Below are 16,622 nucleotides of genomic sequence, written 5' to 3' on the forward strand. Positions count from 1 at the left end.
GATATCACTGCATGAGGCCTTGATCTTTTTATGTACTTAATTAGAATAATGTACTGAAATATATAATATTCTATTAAAAATGCAACTACCTAAATTGGCATTAGCACTGTCGCCTCACAGCAAGAAGGTACTGGGTTCGATCCCCAGGTGGGGAGGTCCAGGTCCTTTCCGTGTGGAGTTTGCATGTTCTCCCTGTGCCTGCGTGGGTTTACTCCGGATGCTCCGGTTTTCTCCCACAGTCCAAAGACATGCAGGTGAGGTGAATTGGAGATACTAGATTGTCCATGACTGTGTTCGATATAACCTTGCGAACTGATGAACCTTGTGTAATGAGTAACTACCGTTTCTGTCATGAATGTATATATATATGATCCGACATCATTCTGATCGTGTCATTTTCTGCTCTCTAATAACGCTCCGGCCGTCTTAACCCGCAACGCAAGCAATGGGTAAATGTTCCAGCTTCCGGCGTAGTGATGAAGCGTCGCTCCCTACTTAAAATGTTGGATTACCTTATGTAGTGCACTTCACAGTAACAGATAATGTGAATGGAACGCGCCTACAGAATTGGCTCTAATGATTTTAAGAACCGCTTCCTGAACCAATCAGACCTTCTGATTTTAATTTTTAGTAAGAAATGCTGTTATTTGCATGTATTTTGTTTGCAGTGTCACACATGATTTTCAATGAAACACTTGATTGGCTTTCTAACGAGTTTGGAGGTTTTTAATTATAAGCACATTTACAAAATAACGGATTATATTCCTAATGGGACACACGGTTATAAATTTAATAGCATCTGGAAGAACATAAGCTAAGGTAAGCAGTATTATGGATTTTTTGCTGTGTTTGGGATTTTGGCCGCTGTGCCGTAATTTGCAATGAAAACAAAACGTATCAGTTTAAACTTTTAACTGGTACCTAGGAAAGTAAAGGCACGAAGTAAAACGGCAAAATACAGTCGCTAGTTGTTTTTTCTGAACTTACATATTATTTGTTTATTTCTACGCTACACTTGCAATATACAGTATGTTTTGTGTATATTATATTTTTATTTATTATTGTTAGTGAATGAAAACAGAATAATGGAATAACAATTATATACAAGAATGTTTTAATAGTAATATATTTGTCAATAATATAAAATAAAAATAAAACTTAAATAAGTACAATTGTAAAAATAGTACCTCACATTGCGGTTATATCAAAAATATTAATTTTGAACCTTCCTTCAGGTTAATGAATGCTAGGAGGTGAACCAAAGCATGGCACCAAACCAAACGAAAAGTGGAAAGACATTTGTAATTCCAGAGTAAGTGGATCAAAGATATGACAGAGTAGGATGGTATGTGAAACCACAAGACAAACATGCTCCTGTGCTTTATCCATGTAGGAGTGTATGCATGAGCTGACAGATCGGTATGAAGAACTTTTTTTCTCACAGGAGACAATATTTTGAAAGGTGTTGTAAGTGAAACAAATATATATAGGATCAAATAGGAATATGAATAAGAATTGTATTTGGATTAGAAAAGTCCATGTTGTATACCATCATATTTATTTATTCATTCATTCATTGTCTGCTTTACCACCACTTTATCCTATTCAGGGTCGTGGTGGGTCCGATTCACTAGACTAAAGATAGAAAACACCCCAGACAGGCTGCCAGTCAATCACAAGGCAAACCCAAACACACACACTTACAATCGGGGCAATTTAGGGGCTATAATTAATCTGACTGCATGTCTTTGGACTGGGAGGAAAGAGGAGCACCTGTAAAAAACCCACACAGACACGGGGAGAACATGAAAACCCCACACAGAAAGAACCTGTACTGTTCCACCAGGAAATTGAACCCAGGACCTTCTTGCTGTCTTGCTGATACAGTGCTGCCCACCAATCCACCAAAATATTCATCATAATACATATATATATATATATACACATTTTGAAATTATGGTGCAAAATGTGTATCAACTTAGTACTTGCTCTTTGTCATATATTTATTTACACAGTTTTAATTTGCAATTGCGGGCAACATGGTGGCTCAGTGGGTAGCACTGTCGCCTCACAGCAAGAGTGGGTTTCATCCCCAGGTGGGGTGACCCAAGTCCTTTCTGTGTGGAATTTGCATGTTCTCCCCATGTCTGCGTGGGTTTCCTCCGGGTGCTCCGGTTTCCTCCCATAGTCCAAAGACATGCAGGTGAGGTGAATTGGAGACACAAAATTGTCAATGACTGTGTTTGATATTAAACTTGTGAACTGATGAATCTTGTGTAACGAATAACTACCATTTCTGTCATGAATGTAACCAAAGTGTAAAACATGACGTTAAAATCCTAATAAATAAATTTGCAATTGCAGTTATTAAAATGACTTTCAGGCTTTGTGAATACACTTGTCTTGATTTCAGTGGTGCAAGGAATTAAGGACTGTCCTGGTTTTCCTGTTAAAAAAAAACACACTGTGTAAACAAAGCAGGTAGGAAACAGAAGGATATTACACTATTGCACCATCAGTGTGTAAATACAGAAGTTTGAGAGGTTGCCATGCTCTGACTGATAAGCACTGTGTGAATAAAGGCAAAGCAGTCAGACAAGTCTCTGGCACTGGAGACAGCAGCTGGAATGTCTGGCAACTACTGCTTGTGCTGTAAAATATTGACTTAGCTTGGCCTACATGGCGAGGCAAGCATTGTTTATATCATATTCTAGTTATATTTTAGATCAATGCTGATTTTTTCAGGCAATTGACTAGTTTAAACCATATGACCATAGCCAGTGTACACAATTTATTTCTTACAAATCAAGTCAGTTAGCCGAGACAAGTTTGGTGCATGAGGTTTATCTTTTTTATTTTGCACCAAAACTGTAATAAAAACAGATGTCTGTTTTATGTTTGCACTAATGATAACACGTTATTTAGCCTAGCAAACTTTAGAGGAAGAGTAGAACCCAAACTCTAGAGCAGACCTGGGCATTGTACGGCCCGCGGGCCACATCCGGCCCGCAAGACATCCCCAACCGGCCCGCATGAGGTTTGAGGCAATTAAAAATTAAATGTAAATAAATGTACATCAAACATGCAATATAACCGAATTGATTTTGACGGGAGCGCTGTGTTTTTAAATATCTGGAAGTTTCGATTTACGTACGCGCATGTGTGCGCGAGTGTATGGGGCTTCACTGTAATGCGAACAGAGCTGAGTGTGACTAATTGTGAAGTTTTTAACATTACATGAACTTCTGAAGTATTTATTAAGTCAGGTGTAACGCTGGTTAAGGATCCCAATTTAGGCTTTAAATCGCGGTACTAAACTGAGAAATACAAGAACATGAATGATGCAGAGCGTCACACCTGAAGCTTCACTAACTAAACTGCAAAAGCAACAAGGACTTTTTATAAAGTTTAACACATCCAGATCTGAAGCAGTCAGGACCAGCTTAGTGATTTTAAAAAGAATATCCAACAATAACAACGGACTGAAAAACAAATGAGGTAATTAGACTCAAAACAAAATAGTTTAAAAACCTGCACATTTTGTTCACATTTTTTTTTTTTTTTTTCATTTCTTTGTTTAAATAGTGAAATAATGTTGATGTTTTTACTCTGCTTCTAATTTTCTGATTGTAACATCTAAACATTAACAGCTTATCAGAACTGTACAATTTACTGCTTTTCATAAAGAGTGGGCAGTCGTCTAGTGGTTAAGGTACTGGACTAGTAATTACAAGGTCACTGGTTCAAGCCCCTCCACTGCCAGGTTGCTGCTGTTGGGCCCTTGAGCAAGGCCCTTAACCCTCAATTGCTCAGACGGTATACTGTAACTGTAATGTAAGTCGCTTTGGATTAAGGCGTCTGCTAAATGCTGAAAATGTAATGTAAATGTAAATAAAGAGATAAGATTAATATTGAGCAGAATTAAGTTCACCTTACTGGTCCGGCCCTCCACAACAGTCTCAGTTTCTTATGTGGCCCCTTGGAAAATTTAATTGCCCACCCCTGTTCTAGAGTAACTTTGGGTGAGCAGCATGCTAACAGATCACCTACAAGCTTCATGCAGCTAATCTAATAAAAGTTGCTAATATTCACTGGTTGATTTATTTATGTCTCCTAGTTGATTAAATAATCAAGGTGTTTGTTTGTTAGGATTTTAACGTCATGTTTTACACTCTTTGGTTACATTCATGACAGGAACGGTAGTTACTCATTACACTAGATTCATCAGTTCACACAAGTTTATATCAAACACAGTCATGGACAATTTAGTGTCTCCAATTCACCTCACTTGCACGTCTTGGACTGTTTTAGGAAACCGGAGCAAACCCACGCAGACATGGGGAGAACATGCAAACTCCACACAGAAAGGACCCGGATCGCCCCACCTGGGGATCAAACCCGGGACCTTCTTGCTGTGAGGCGACAGTGCTACCCACTTAGCCACCGTGCCGCCCAATATTCCCAAGACCCAAGGTGTCTAGACTCCACCTGAAGATTAAATACAGGAGCAGATCAAACACACTCCTGAAAAGTAAATGAATCAGAGGATCAGCCTGATAAAGTATGTGAATCTGATTATTGATTTTAAGAACTTCTGTCACACCCATTGCTAACAGGTGTATAAACTTTATTATATTAAATAAATGATGAGTTTTAAACTGTTTGCAAGCAGTTTGGGAAATGGCCTTTCCTGTTCTGGCATATCTGTGCCCATATCCAAGCAGGTTTATGAAGCCAGGGTTTGATGCTATAGGAGCTTCCATGGTCTTCACAAAGCCCTGACCTTAATTCCATTAAACACATTCAGAACAACTGAAATGTTCATGTGAGCCCAACCTTCTTGTCCAACATTAGTGCCTGAACTTCAATTTTAATGCACTTAAAAAAAAAAAACTATTTTGGCTAAATTCATACAAATTCTTAAAAATACAATTCAAAATCTTGTGGAGAGCTGACGTCCCACTTTATTCCAAGTATATCCAATAGGCTAGAGGTCAGGGCTCCATGCAGGCCACTGCAGTTCCTACACACCAAACTCATTAATCTATGTCTTTACGCACATGCTGAAACAGGAGCAAGAACTAAAGTTGAAACAAATTTGGAGGCAAGTAATTTATTGATTTCATGCATTTTTCGGCAATAGGTGTGACTGAAACACCTAAACTCAATAATTAGAAGAGGGAGTTCACATCTTAATCTGCACCGTAATCTGTATATTGTTTTTAGCTGTATATCTTGTTTATAGTACATTCAATAATATATTCAACTTCATAGATCTTGTTCATACCACTGCTATTTACCCACTGTAAACAATGTATATCATAGATACTGTATATCCTGCACTTTCTACTTATTGCACTTCTGGTTAGATGCTAAACTGCATTTCGTTGCCTTGTACTTGTACATGTGTAATGACAATAAAGTTGAATCTACTCTAATCTAATATACATACACCTGAGCTAGGAAAAATTGGCAGATAAGGACTCGAAAAATAAACGAAGAAGTGTTAATTCAGTGTTTGCGAGGTAACATTGATGAAAACATCCTCGACCTTAACTAGTTTACCTGCGCATTAATGTTGCTGAATTTAGGGAGTCAGCATATTCACATCTGCATAAAGATTACAGAATGTCGAATCCACACCCTACATTATGAATTGAATGAGAAAATCAAGCTCTCATCAAGACTCTTGGCTGATGTTTATGGAGAAAAATGAAGGAAAGGGGAGTGCCTTGCCTAAAAATAACCTCAACAGAAAAGCATTACTGTGGGAGCCTGTGGCAGAAGAGGAGCTGTGTGCTGGCTGATAGAGCGGTTGGAGAAAACGAGAGGGAGAAAATAGTGTTAGTGAGTAAGTGAGTGAGAGAGGTTATGCCTAATTAAAGGCAAAGTTAGGTATGGGATTCCACTCTGAGGAGGCCTTGCACTGAGTCACAGAGAGTGTTTGTTTGACCATGGCAGCCTTTTTGGGCAAGATGGGAACCACCTGCCTAGTCCCAAACTGAACTGAAATACAATCTTTCTAAACTCATCTGATCCACCAGTGGGTCCAAAATGAATCATATTTTAATATAAAATAGTTTCTGGAAAATAATAAGAAACATAAAGACACACTAGATGAACGTGTGGGCAGTCGTAGCTCAGCGGTTAAGGTACTAGACTAGCAATCACAAGGTTGCTGGTTCAAGCCCCACTGCTGCCAAGTTTCCACTGTTGGGCCCCTGAGCAAGGCTCTTAACCCTCAATTGCTCAAACTGTATTTAGTCATAATACATAAGTCGCTTTGGAGTAATTAAACTAGCACTATTTTATGGATACAGAAAAGTCAGCAGCTATAGTCAATCATATATTTATTCATGGGATTTTAAAGTCATGTTTTACATTCATGACAGGACAGGTAGTTACAGGTTACACAAGATTCATTAGATCAAGTTCAATGTCAAACATTGTTACAGGCAATTTTGTATCTCCAATTCACCCAACCTGCATGCCTTTGCACTGTGGGAGGAAACCAGAGACCACACAGACATGGGGAGAACATGCAAACTCCACATAGAAAGAACCTGGACCGCTCCACCTGGGAATCAAACCCAGGACCCTCTTTCAGTGAGGTGATTGTGCTACCCACTGAGCCATTGTGCCACCCTATAGTCAATTACAATGAATAATTTGGAGGCCCTGATACAACGTTCAATGACATTATAGAAATTTCAACATTAATTTTCACAAGAGAAATTTGCTAAATGTACATATTTGACCCAGAGATGTCCAATACCTACAGAAAACCCACAACACAACTTATGGACAGTTATTTTGGAGAGAGAGGTATTTAAACTAGTACATCAGTATATCAAATAACAGTTACAAAAATAACTAAAAGACTCCAATGAAATTCATGTCCCTTAGCAGTGTATATAAACTGTAGATTTTAACTGTTGGATCTCGGTTGCCATGTGACTAAACCAAACACTAGCAGACAGATGGTGGATGACTACAGTCATTATGGTTTGGAGGTTAACAGTGCCCAGTTCTTAGTGGCACATTCATAACTTTCTCAGGGTAGTTTTCCTTATTTGTGCTCGGTGAGTGCATAAGTACAGAGCAGCTTTTTTAAATGATGCATCACAAACATGTGATCTGGGTTTGTGTTTCCATCCTGCACTATTCCAGTGTGAAGCTACACTGAAAAGGTTGGGTGGGTGGCCGTAGTAGAAAACATTCTGAAAGCTTGTGTTCATTTTAATAGCAGGTGGACAAAATAACAGAAACTTTAACTTGAAAACTTAAGTGACTAAATCACAGTTTTGTTCACTGATGCAAAACTATACAGTAAAAAAAAGGATGTGGACATTTCTTTTTAAGAACATGTGCATTAATAAGAAGGTACTACCCCTTTGCAACTATAACAGCCTTTACTTTTCTAGAAAGGCTGTTTGTAGGAAACATTTGTAATGTCAGACGCTGATGTTGGACAAGGACAGGATCACAGTCAACATTTAAATTAATCCCATACATGTTTAATAGGTGAAGGTCAAAGCTCTGTTTAGGCTGCTGAAGGATTCATTCATTCTATATGGGCATTGCTTTGTGAACAGGGTCACAGTCTTCATCAAACTGTTGCCATTCATTGTTTGTCTGTTTGATGACCGCTTTATTCTATTTAGGGTTGTGGTGGGTGCAATTCACTAGACAAATGGTAGGAAACACCCTGAACAGGTCATCAGTCGATCACAGTGCAAACACACATACACACACACCTAGGGCAATCTTGTATCTCCAATTAACCTGACTGCATGTCTTTGGGCTGTGGAAAGAAACCAGAGCACCTTGAGGAAACCCATGCAGACATGGGGAGAACATGCAGAAAGGACCCAAATCACTCTACCTGGGAAGTGAACACAGGACTTTCTTGCTGTGAGGCGACAGTGCTACCCATCAAACCACCATGCCACCATTGCCACAAAGTTTTAAGCATATATTGTATTTTAATTGTCTTAAAATGTAACTCATTTAAACACCTGCTTGTAATGGGTGTTTACTGACATTGATATATGATGGATGATGATAAAATGTAATAACATGATAGTTACAAAATTCCAAAAGTAAATCCAGGACAATAACCACAGAAAAGATCAAGCTCTTATATCACCCCATCTTAAAAAAAAACTAGATCTTTGACCAGAAATTTGTGTCCAGGGCCAATGTACAGGTATGTCATTAAAGGTGATATTTCTGCATTTCTGGATCAACCATTTTTAAAAAATCTTAGACTAAATGGTAAGGAAATAGAAAAATGGTAAGGAAAAATGACCCACCAATGATGTGAATTCTTGCCAACAGCATAAATGTAAAATGTAAAATGTAAACTGGAGAGAAAGTCAGTGACCCAAAGCAACACTGCAGTTTTATTAATTGATATTAATGTTGACATTTTTAACTTTAATTTACTAAACAGACCTTAAAGAAATATGTAAATATTTAAAAGTAATAATAGTACTAAAACCTAAAAAGAAATATGTAAATATAAATGGTCTACGTTTTTTAAAGATAATATTTCAAAGGTTTATGATGTCCCACAAAATACAGGTAATAACATTAGTGGCATAATGGCTTTGGAGGCAAGTCTAACCAGCAGGTCTGAATGAGGTGTAAATGAGGCAACACATACCAGCACAACCAACAGCCACTTTGTGCTCCAGTAAAGCCCACTTCAACTAAACACATGTAAATTCCTGTGGTCATCTACATACTGGCAGGCACACGTTCACAATAATGTTAATGAAGAGGCTCTTGTTCCAGGTTGATTTGTAATGTGTGGATAAACAAGCTTCTGTTTTTGATTCTAACACAGTAAATAATGCTGTATTTTCTTAAAATAAAAACTTTATGTAGTGGTGGCACCAGTTTTCCCAGATTAAAATGCCTAGCAATGATGAATGATGGCTTTTTCTTGCTATTCTTTTTTATTTGAACACCAGTTCTATGAGTGGCAAAACCGTCAATTGCTTTTGACAGATGTTGATCACTGATGTCACTGATGTGGAACCTCAAAATTGCTGTACATCACCACTCCCCAGCTAACCCAGCAAAACTTTACTTTTCTCTTTATTAATAAAATGAATCAGATTTAATAATAAAGGTTCTTTGTCAAATCAATCAATACCAGTCCCACTTTACACTAATAATATACTATAAAGGGGATACAGATCTCTCTTAGTTGGGACATAAAGTATTCTTCAAAAAAATCTCCATGACAAACCAAACCTTCTGGACCACACACTCCCTGCAATTAATAATCTGACCTGAAGTTAACGAGTGAGTGAGTTTTGTGTGGGTGGATAGATAGCTCTGGGACTTCAACTGCAGCTCGTCTGATAAGAGCTGAACAACAGTACTACCTTTTGTTCCACGGCTGGAGACATAATGAAGATGTGAAAACAGATATCGGAAAAAGGATCACTGCATCCCATTACTAACAGTAAGAAGTAAACAAGATGATTATGGACGAGGACAAAGGGAGAGGCGCGGCTCATTCAGGAAGTTAACTTTTCCAGTGGTGGCTCGTTAGGAATGTGGCCTTTGTGAAACACAGGCTTCTTTTGTTCCTAAACACATCTGAGCTTTATGGTCATTTCTGTGCATAGGATAGTTATTAAAGCAGATGTTTACAAGTATTTTGTAGCTTTTCTTAAAGCTGCAATGTTTCATTGTTTATTCTTATAAGTGTGTGTGTGTAAATTAATAATAATGAGTAAAATGTCATCATAATTATCTAAATGATTTTTCCCTCTGGTGGCATTGTGAAGCAGCAGGTAATGTTGGTTCTTTTCACGTTCATGCAGGTTTGCGCCACGTGTTTGTTTTTTGCAACCTCCATAACAATAGGTCAAATGGCAACCCAAAAAAACTGTGTGTGATACTCCAGGTTTTCACCTTGCACAGGGGCTGCCCAGTGTTTCCAGTATAGACTTGGTAACAGTCATAGCCATTGTTTAAATACTATAATTTTGCTTTTGTTGTTTATTAACCATTGTAAACTAATATAAAAAGAAAACATATTATCTAACACATTTGTAGAAATTAGTAGTTTTTAATTTGATAAGATTTTGTTTTGGTTTACACATAGAAAACAGGGTGGACCAACTAGGTAGGAGTGTCTAATAGGATGGACAGTGAGTGGACACGCTATTTAAAAACTCCATCAGCGCTGCTGTGTCTGATCCACTCATAACCAGCACAACACACACTAACACACCACCACCATGTCAGTGTCACTGCAGTGCTGAGAATGATCCACCACCTAAATAATACCTGCTCTGTGGTGGTCTTGTGGGGGTCCTGACCATTGAAGAACAGGGTGAAAGCAGGCTAAAAAAGTATGCAGAGAAATAGATGGACTACAGTCAGTAATTGTAGAACTATAAAGTGCTTCTATATGGTAAGTGGAGCTGATAAAATGGACAGTGAGTGTAGAAAGAAGGAGGTGGTTTTAATGTTATGGCTGATCCAATAAATCCAATAAACCCCCTTGTACAGGGGCTGCCCAGCGTTTCCAGTATAGACTTGGTAACAGTCATAGCCATTGTTTAAATACTATTTCTGTTGAGTTAGTTCATATGAGATTATAGAGTGTCACATCTGATTGTGAGAAGACAAGCAACAACATGCTGGGCTTCATTCCTATTACAGCTAAAAATACACGGGAAAATGAGACAAACACGCCAAAAATCCAAAACAAATGAGCACATTACACTGGAACTCACTATCAAATCTCTTATCTGAATATAGCCTGTGTGTTTAATATTTGTTAGATGAATGAAACTGACAATAATTTATTGGCGGTTTATTGGATTGTAGAGTTGGTCTTCAAAAATCATTCATTCTTTAAAGTCACTCCAAAGACAAAGACACTAAACATGTTGTATATGGAGTGGACTGGCTAGAGAGTAAGTATATTTTTTGTTTCAGCCTTTTATTACACACACTGTGTAACCTTTGGATTAAACTGACGTTAAACCAAAAAAAAGCAAGAATGAAGCTCCATAAGGACCTCTGTGGAATTATAAATAGCCAGTTTTTAAGCCAGTTCTTTCTCTGTAACTACAACATTTCAATCAGATTAATTTAGAGACTCTGGCTGGAAAACCGGTGCTTTTAGAACCATTTAAGGGAATGTTTGGATCCTTAAGAGTCACAAGAACCTAGAAAAATGAATACCAGCCTCCTTAGGAAAATGATCTTGATTATGGGACCAAGTAACCACACTGACCTACGTTCAACCTCACAGTAATACTCAATCTATGTAATCTCTGCTCAGTCCAGACGATCTAATATGATACCTAATATGTGGTACAGTGAGTGTTACTTAAAGTACAGTAGTAACATTCATTGCCTGTTTTATCATTGCTTTATCCTGGTCAGGATTGAAGTGGGTGCAGTTCACTGGTAAAGAAACACCCTGGACAGGTCGACAGTCCATCACAGGGCAAACACACTCACACACACACACACACACACACACACACACACACTCATTCCCAAGGGCAATTTAGTATCCTCAGTTAACCTGACTGCATGTCTTTGGACTGTGGGAGGAAACTGGAACTCAAAGAGGAAACCCACACAAACATGGGGAGAACATACAAACTTCACAGAGAAAGGATCCAGACCGCTCCACCTGGAAATCAAACCCAGGACCTGTTTGCTGTGAAGTGAGCCACCGTGCCACCCTACTAAGCAACATAATACCCTATACACCAATCAGCCATAACATTAAAACCAACTCCTTGTTTCTACACTCACTGTCCATTTTATCAGCTCCACTTACCATATAGAAGCACTTTGTAGTTCTACAATTACTGACTGTAGTCCATCTGTTTCTGTGCATGCTTTGTTAGCCCCCTTTCATGCTGTTCTTCAATGGTCAGGACTCTCACAGGACCACTACAGAGTAGGTATTATTTGGGTGGTGGGTCATTCTCAGCACTGCAGTGACACTGACATGGTGGTGGTGTGTTAGTGTGTGTTGTGCTGGTATGAGTGGATAAGACAGATAAGAGTTTTTAAACACCTTACTGTCACTGCTGGACTGAGAATAGTCCACCAACCAAAAGTATAACCAGATGAAGGTCTAGAAGATGACCGACTCAAACAGCAGCAATAGATGAGCGATTGTCTCTGACTTTACATCTGCAAGGTGGACCAACTAGGCAGGAGTGTCTAATAGAGTGGACAGTGAGTGGACACGGTATTTAAAAACTCCAGCAGCGCTGCTGTGTCTGATTCACTCATTCCAGCACAACACACACTAACACACCACCACCATGTCAGTGTCACTGCAGTGTTGAGAATGACCCACCACCCAATTAATACCTTACTGTGTAGTGGTCCTGGGAGAGTCCTGACCATTAAAAAACAGCATTAAAGGGGGCTAAGAAAGCATGCAGAGAAACAGATAGACTACAGTCAGTAATTGTAGAACTACAAAGTGCTTCTATATAGTAAGTGTAGCTGATAAAATGGACATTTAGTGTAGGAACAAGGAGGTGGTTTTAATGTTATGGCTGATCTGTGTTTGTTTCTATACAATGCCAAATGTAGCTAATTTAATACCAGGTGATAATTTTAACTATTGTAACCATATTCATGCTGCCAAAATGCACATCCTAGTTATGTGTTTGATGCATGCATCTGTGATGCAAAAACAACAAGCTGTGCTTAACAAGCTTAAATAATCTGCAGTCTCATAGGTTGGCATACAACTCCAGTCTAACCACTGGCAAAGCTGAGAGAGAGAAAAACCAGGGAGGGTCTAAATTGCAGGTCGCTGTGGCAACCAAACATGGTTGGGAAAACATGGTAGATTCTTAGTGACCTGAGTGATGATTGCATACATTAGTGCATAGTTACACACAGTGCTAGACTCATCATTGTGGCTTTAAAAAAGCATCAGTAGAGAGAAAGCATAATGCAACTGGGTAGTTGGATACGCGAAAAAGTCGGGAAAAAAATGGGAAAAAATGTGTAAACAAATATACATATACACAGATCAGCCATAACATTAAAACCACTTCCTTGTTTCTACACTCACTGTCCATTTCATCAGCTCCACTTACCATATAGAAGCACTGTGTAGTTCTACAATTACTGACTGTAGTCCATCTGTTTCTCTGCATGCTTTGTTAGCCCCCATTCATGCTGTTCTTCAATAGTCAGGGCTCTCCCAGGACCACTACAGAGTAGGTATTTATTTGGGTGGTGGATCATTCTCAGCACTGCTGTGACACTGACATAGATAGATAGAGATAGATAGATAATTTATTGATCCCGAAGGAAATTAAAGCCCCAGTAGCATAATACAACAAATAATTAACAGTACAAAACAAAACAAAACAAAAACAACATGGTGGTGGTGTGTTAGTGTGTGTTGTGCTGGTATGAGTGGATAAGACACAGCAGTGCTGCAGGAGTTTTTAAACACCTGTCACTGCTGGACTGAGAATAGTCCACCAACCAAAAATATCCAGCCAACAGCGCCCCGTGGGAAGCATCCTGTGACCACTGATGAAGTTCTAGAAGATGGCCAACTCTAACAGAAGCAATAGATAAGCGATCGTCTCTGACTTTATATCTATAAGGTAGACCTAATAGGTAGGAGTGTCTAATAGAGTGGACAGTGAGTGGACACGGTATTTAAAAACTCCAGCAGCGCTGCTGTGTCTGATCCACTCATACCAGCACAACACACACTAACACACCACCACTGTGTCAGTGTCACTGCAGTGCTGAGGATGATCCACCACCTAAATAATACCTGCTCTGTGGTGGTCCTGTGAAGGTCCTGACTACTGAAGAACAGGGTGAAAGCAGGTTAAAACGTATGTAGAGAAACAGATGGACTACAGTCAGTAATTGTAGAACTACAAAGTGCCTTTATATGGTAAGTGGAGCTGATAAAATGGACAGTGAGTGTAGAAACAAGGAGGAGGTTTTAATGTTAATGTTACATGGTATGGTCTCCACCCAAACAAACCCCAATGGCTGTTTTCAAGTGGAACAGAAGTTGGTTCATGTGTTATACTAAACCACACTGATACACTCAGTCCGAGTGAAATAATCAGCGCTAGAGTTCATGATCCTGTATTCTTTCGCTATCCATCACCACTCTATGAGTACATAGACCCTGCTAAGTGATTTCTCAGGAAGTTATGCATGGTAGATAACAGACTGAGAGTGCAGTGGGGTGAGCAGTGGGGTGAGCACGCTCAGTCCAAACTCTGCTTCAACCTGAGCAGAGGTTTTGATTAATAAAGCTTGGAAAAAGGCCAGGAAATTACAGCTGAGCATGGAATTAGGACTTTATCTTCAGTCTCCAGGCCCTTACACCCAGGGGACAGAGTCGTGGATGCAAACAATGCACCACACCAAAAAAACAAAGACCTGGAGGTGTTCAAAACAACAGCAATGGCTAATCACCTTCCCATACATGGGACCACTGTACTTTCTGACAATAAAAGCCTGGCGGAAAACAGGAGCCTATAATAGGAGCAGAGTTACGTCTGAACACGGATGAGTTGTAAATTTTACATTCTTATAGATAATTTTTTGCTCTTCCTTTTGTCGAAATTCCGTACAGTAAACTACGCATATGTATGCTTCCTGCTCAGGTGCCCTGATGCATTGTGGCCTTGAGCGTGGCTATCCCACACAAAAGACCAGATCCCAAGGACCAAGCGTGGCTATATAAAGTCCTGTGCGTTAGAACTCCCTCGTTCCTCTGCCCAATAGTCTTCCCACAGCCGGTCCGCCAAGCCGACACACATTTTCCTGGCAGCAGTTCAGGAAAGTGCTGCTGCGCGCTGAAGGATGGAAACTTCAGGGCTGCCTTCGCCTGGATACAATAAAACACACAAAAACAGAGTGCTGAGTGATTCCTAATGAATCAGACAGGGTCTCCTTTATCGCACGGGACTCACTCTGTGGAATCCTTCTCTATCAGTCCTCCGTGCCCATTAGTCCAGTTACAGGCAGATGTGAAAAACACAAATTCAAACTCCAGCCTTTAAGACTCCAGGACATAATAACAACACTGAGCTAAAATGCCCATTTTCATACCTTCTCCCAGCCAGAGTAACACCCACCATCGCTGGCATTTTCATTCCTTGTTTGGTTTAAGTGAGTCATTCCTGCCTTGAAAAACAGAGTTCCCTTCTGTTTGTGGTTCTCAGAGGCCGCAGAGGCGCTCTCAGTCTGGCGTCACTGCTAACTTTCTCTAAAGGAGCAGACAGGAGAATGTCCGGAACCTGCACAGACAAAGCTAGCATAAACATCACACAGGAACGATTGATATATTCATGCGCTGCTGTAGAGAACCTGAACATGTCCTCGGACAGGCGGAAATGTCTTTCTGTGTCAATAAACACTGACATCTGAGGGAAAGCTTTAAGATCTGATGGCTGTGACGTGCCCCAAAAGATATCCAGTGTATAAAAGTCAGGAACCATTAAACACAAAACATTTTTGACCCTGACCCCAGGAAGGCTTATTATTTACATTGTTGTTGTTCTGCTCTTTGATGACAACATTTGGCATATTATGAAGCATAATGTCTTGCTGGAATTTGCTCTTTTATTAGCTAGCCACAGGAAATGTTCATACTGCCTTGATCTGGGTCATGAAAATAAACCATTTTTGTATTCATACAAATGTGGAACAGAAATTTGCACAAATAGCGCTTTTTACCAAAAGAACCCTGGTTCTTGAACCGGTTCTGTTCAGGCTTCTTCGAACCTTGGTGTTTTGTAGAGAACCGACCCGCGTTTCCAACAGTTTTTGGGAACAAGCATCAAAAGTAAAGAGTAGTAACATTATGGTGGAGGGTGTAGATTACCTGTGAGCATTTGTGCTTTGTTACAGATGTTCATTTTTATGCACAAAAAGCATTGCTCAACTATTGGTGATAAGAAGACCTAGACGTGTTTGTCACAGTTGTTGTTTTCTTTAGTTCATTGTTGAGCTGGGCGGTTCCTGAATCACCCGGGTTTATGATTTGAATCTTTGTTTTGAATCAGAAATCACGAGTCCGAGGTCTCAATTAACCCGGATCCTATGAGTCCTCTGACTGGCTGCTGCTAGGTACACAAGGCGAGTGAGCAGACTTACTGAAACACTGTGGACTCAGATGATTTGGCTGAACCGACTTCACTCCAGTCCGTGAATCTAAGTAATAAGTTACATATTTCAATAAACAAGTGGTTAAACACACTGGTGTTCGTTATGTGGCTGATTTTATGCACATGCTGTTATTATTATTATTATCAGTAGTAGTGGTATAGATTAGTAATGCAGTATATTTTCTTGTAAACAAAACAACAACAAAATATAGTTATATTATTATTAAAATGCAAATGCTTACAAGCTACTTTAGGACTGCACCACTTAATGAGTATCATAGCCCCTCCCCCATGGTAATTTATTGACTGATTTGGTGCCACTGTGTCTGCCTGACTGGGTCAAGTTACCATGGCAATTTGTTGTTGACCATTACCCTTGAACCCTTGATCCATTAATATACCAATCTGATTGGTAGGTGAGTCCACCCCCTCTCCCCCTCCTTGTCCCTA

Source organism: Trichomycterus rosablanca, chromosome 8 (genome assembly GCF_030014385.1).
Source record: "Trichomycterus rosablanca isolate fTriRos1 chromosome 8, fTriRos1.hap1, whole genome shotgun sequence".
Classification (NCBI taxonomy): Eukaryota; Metazoa; Chordata; class Actinopteri; order Siluriformes; family Trichomycteridae; genus Trichomycterus; species Trichomycterus rosablanca.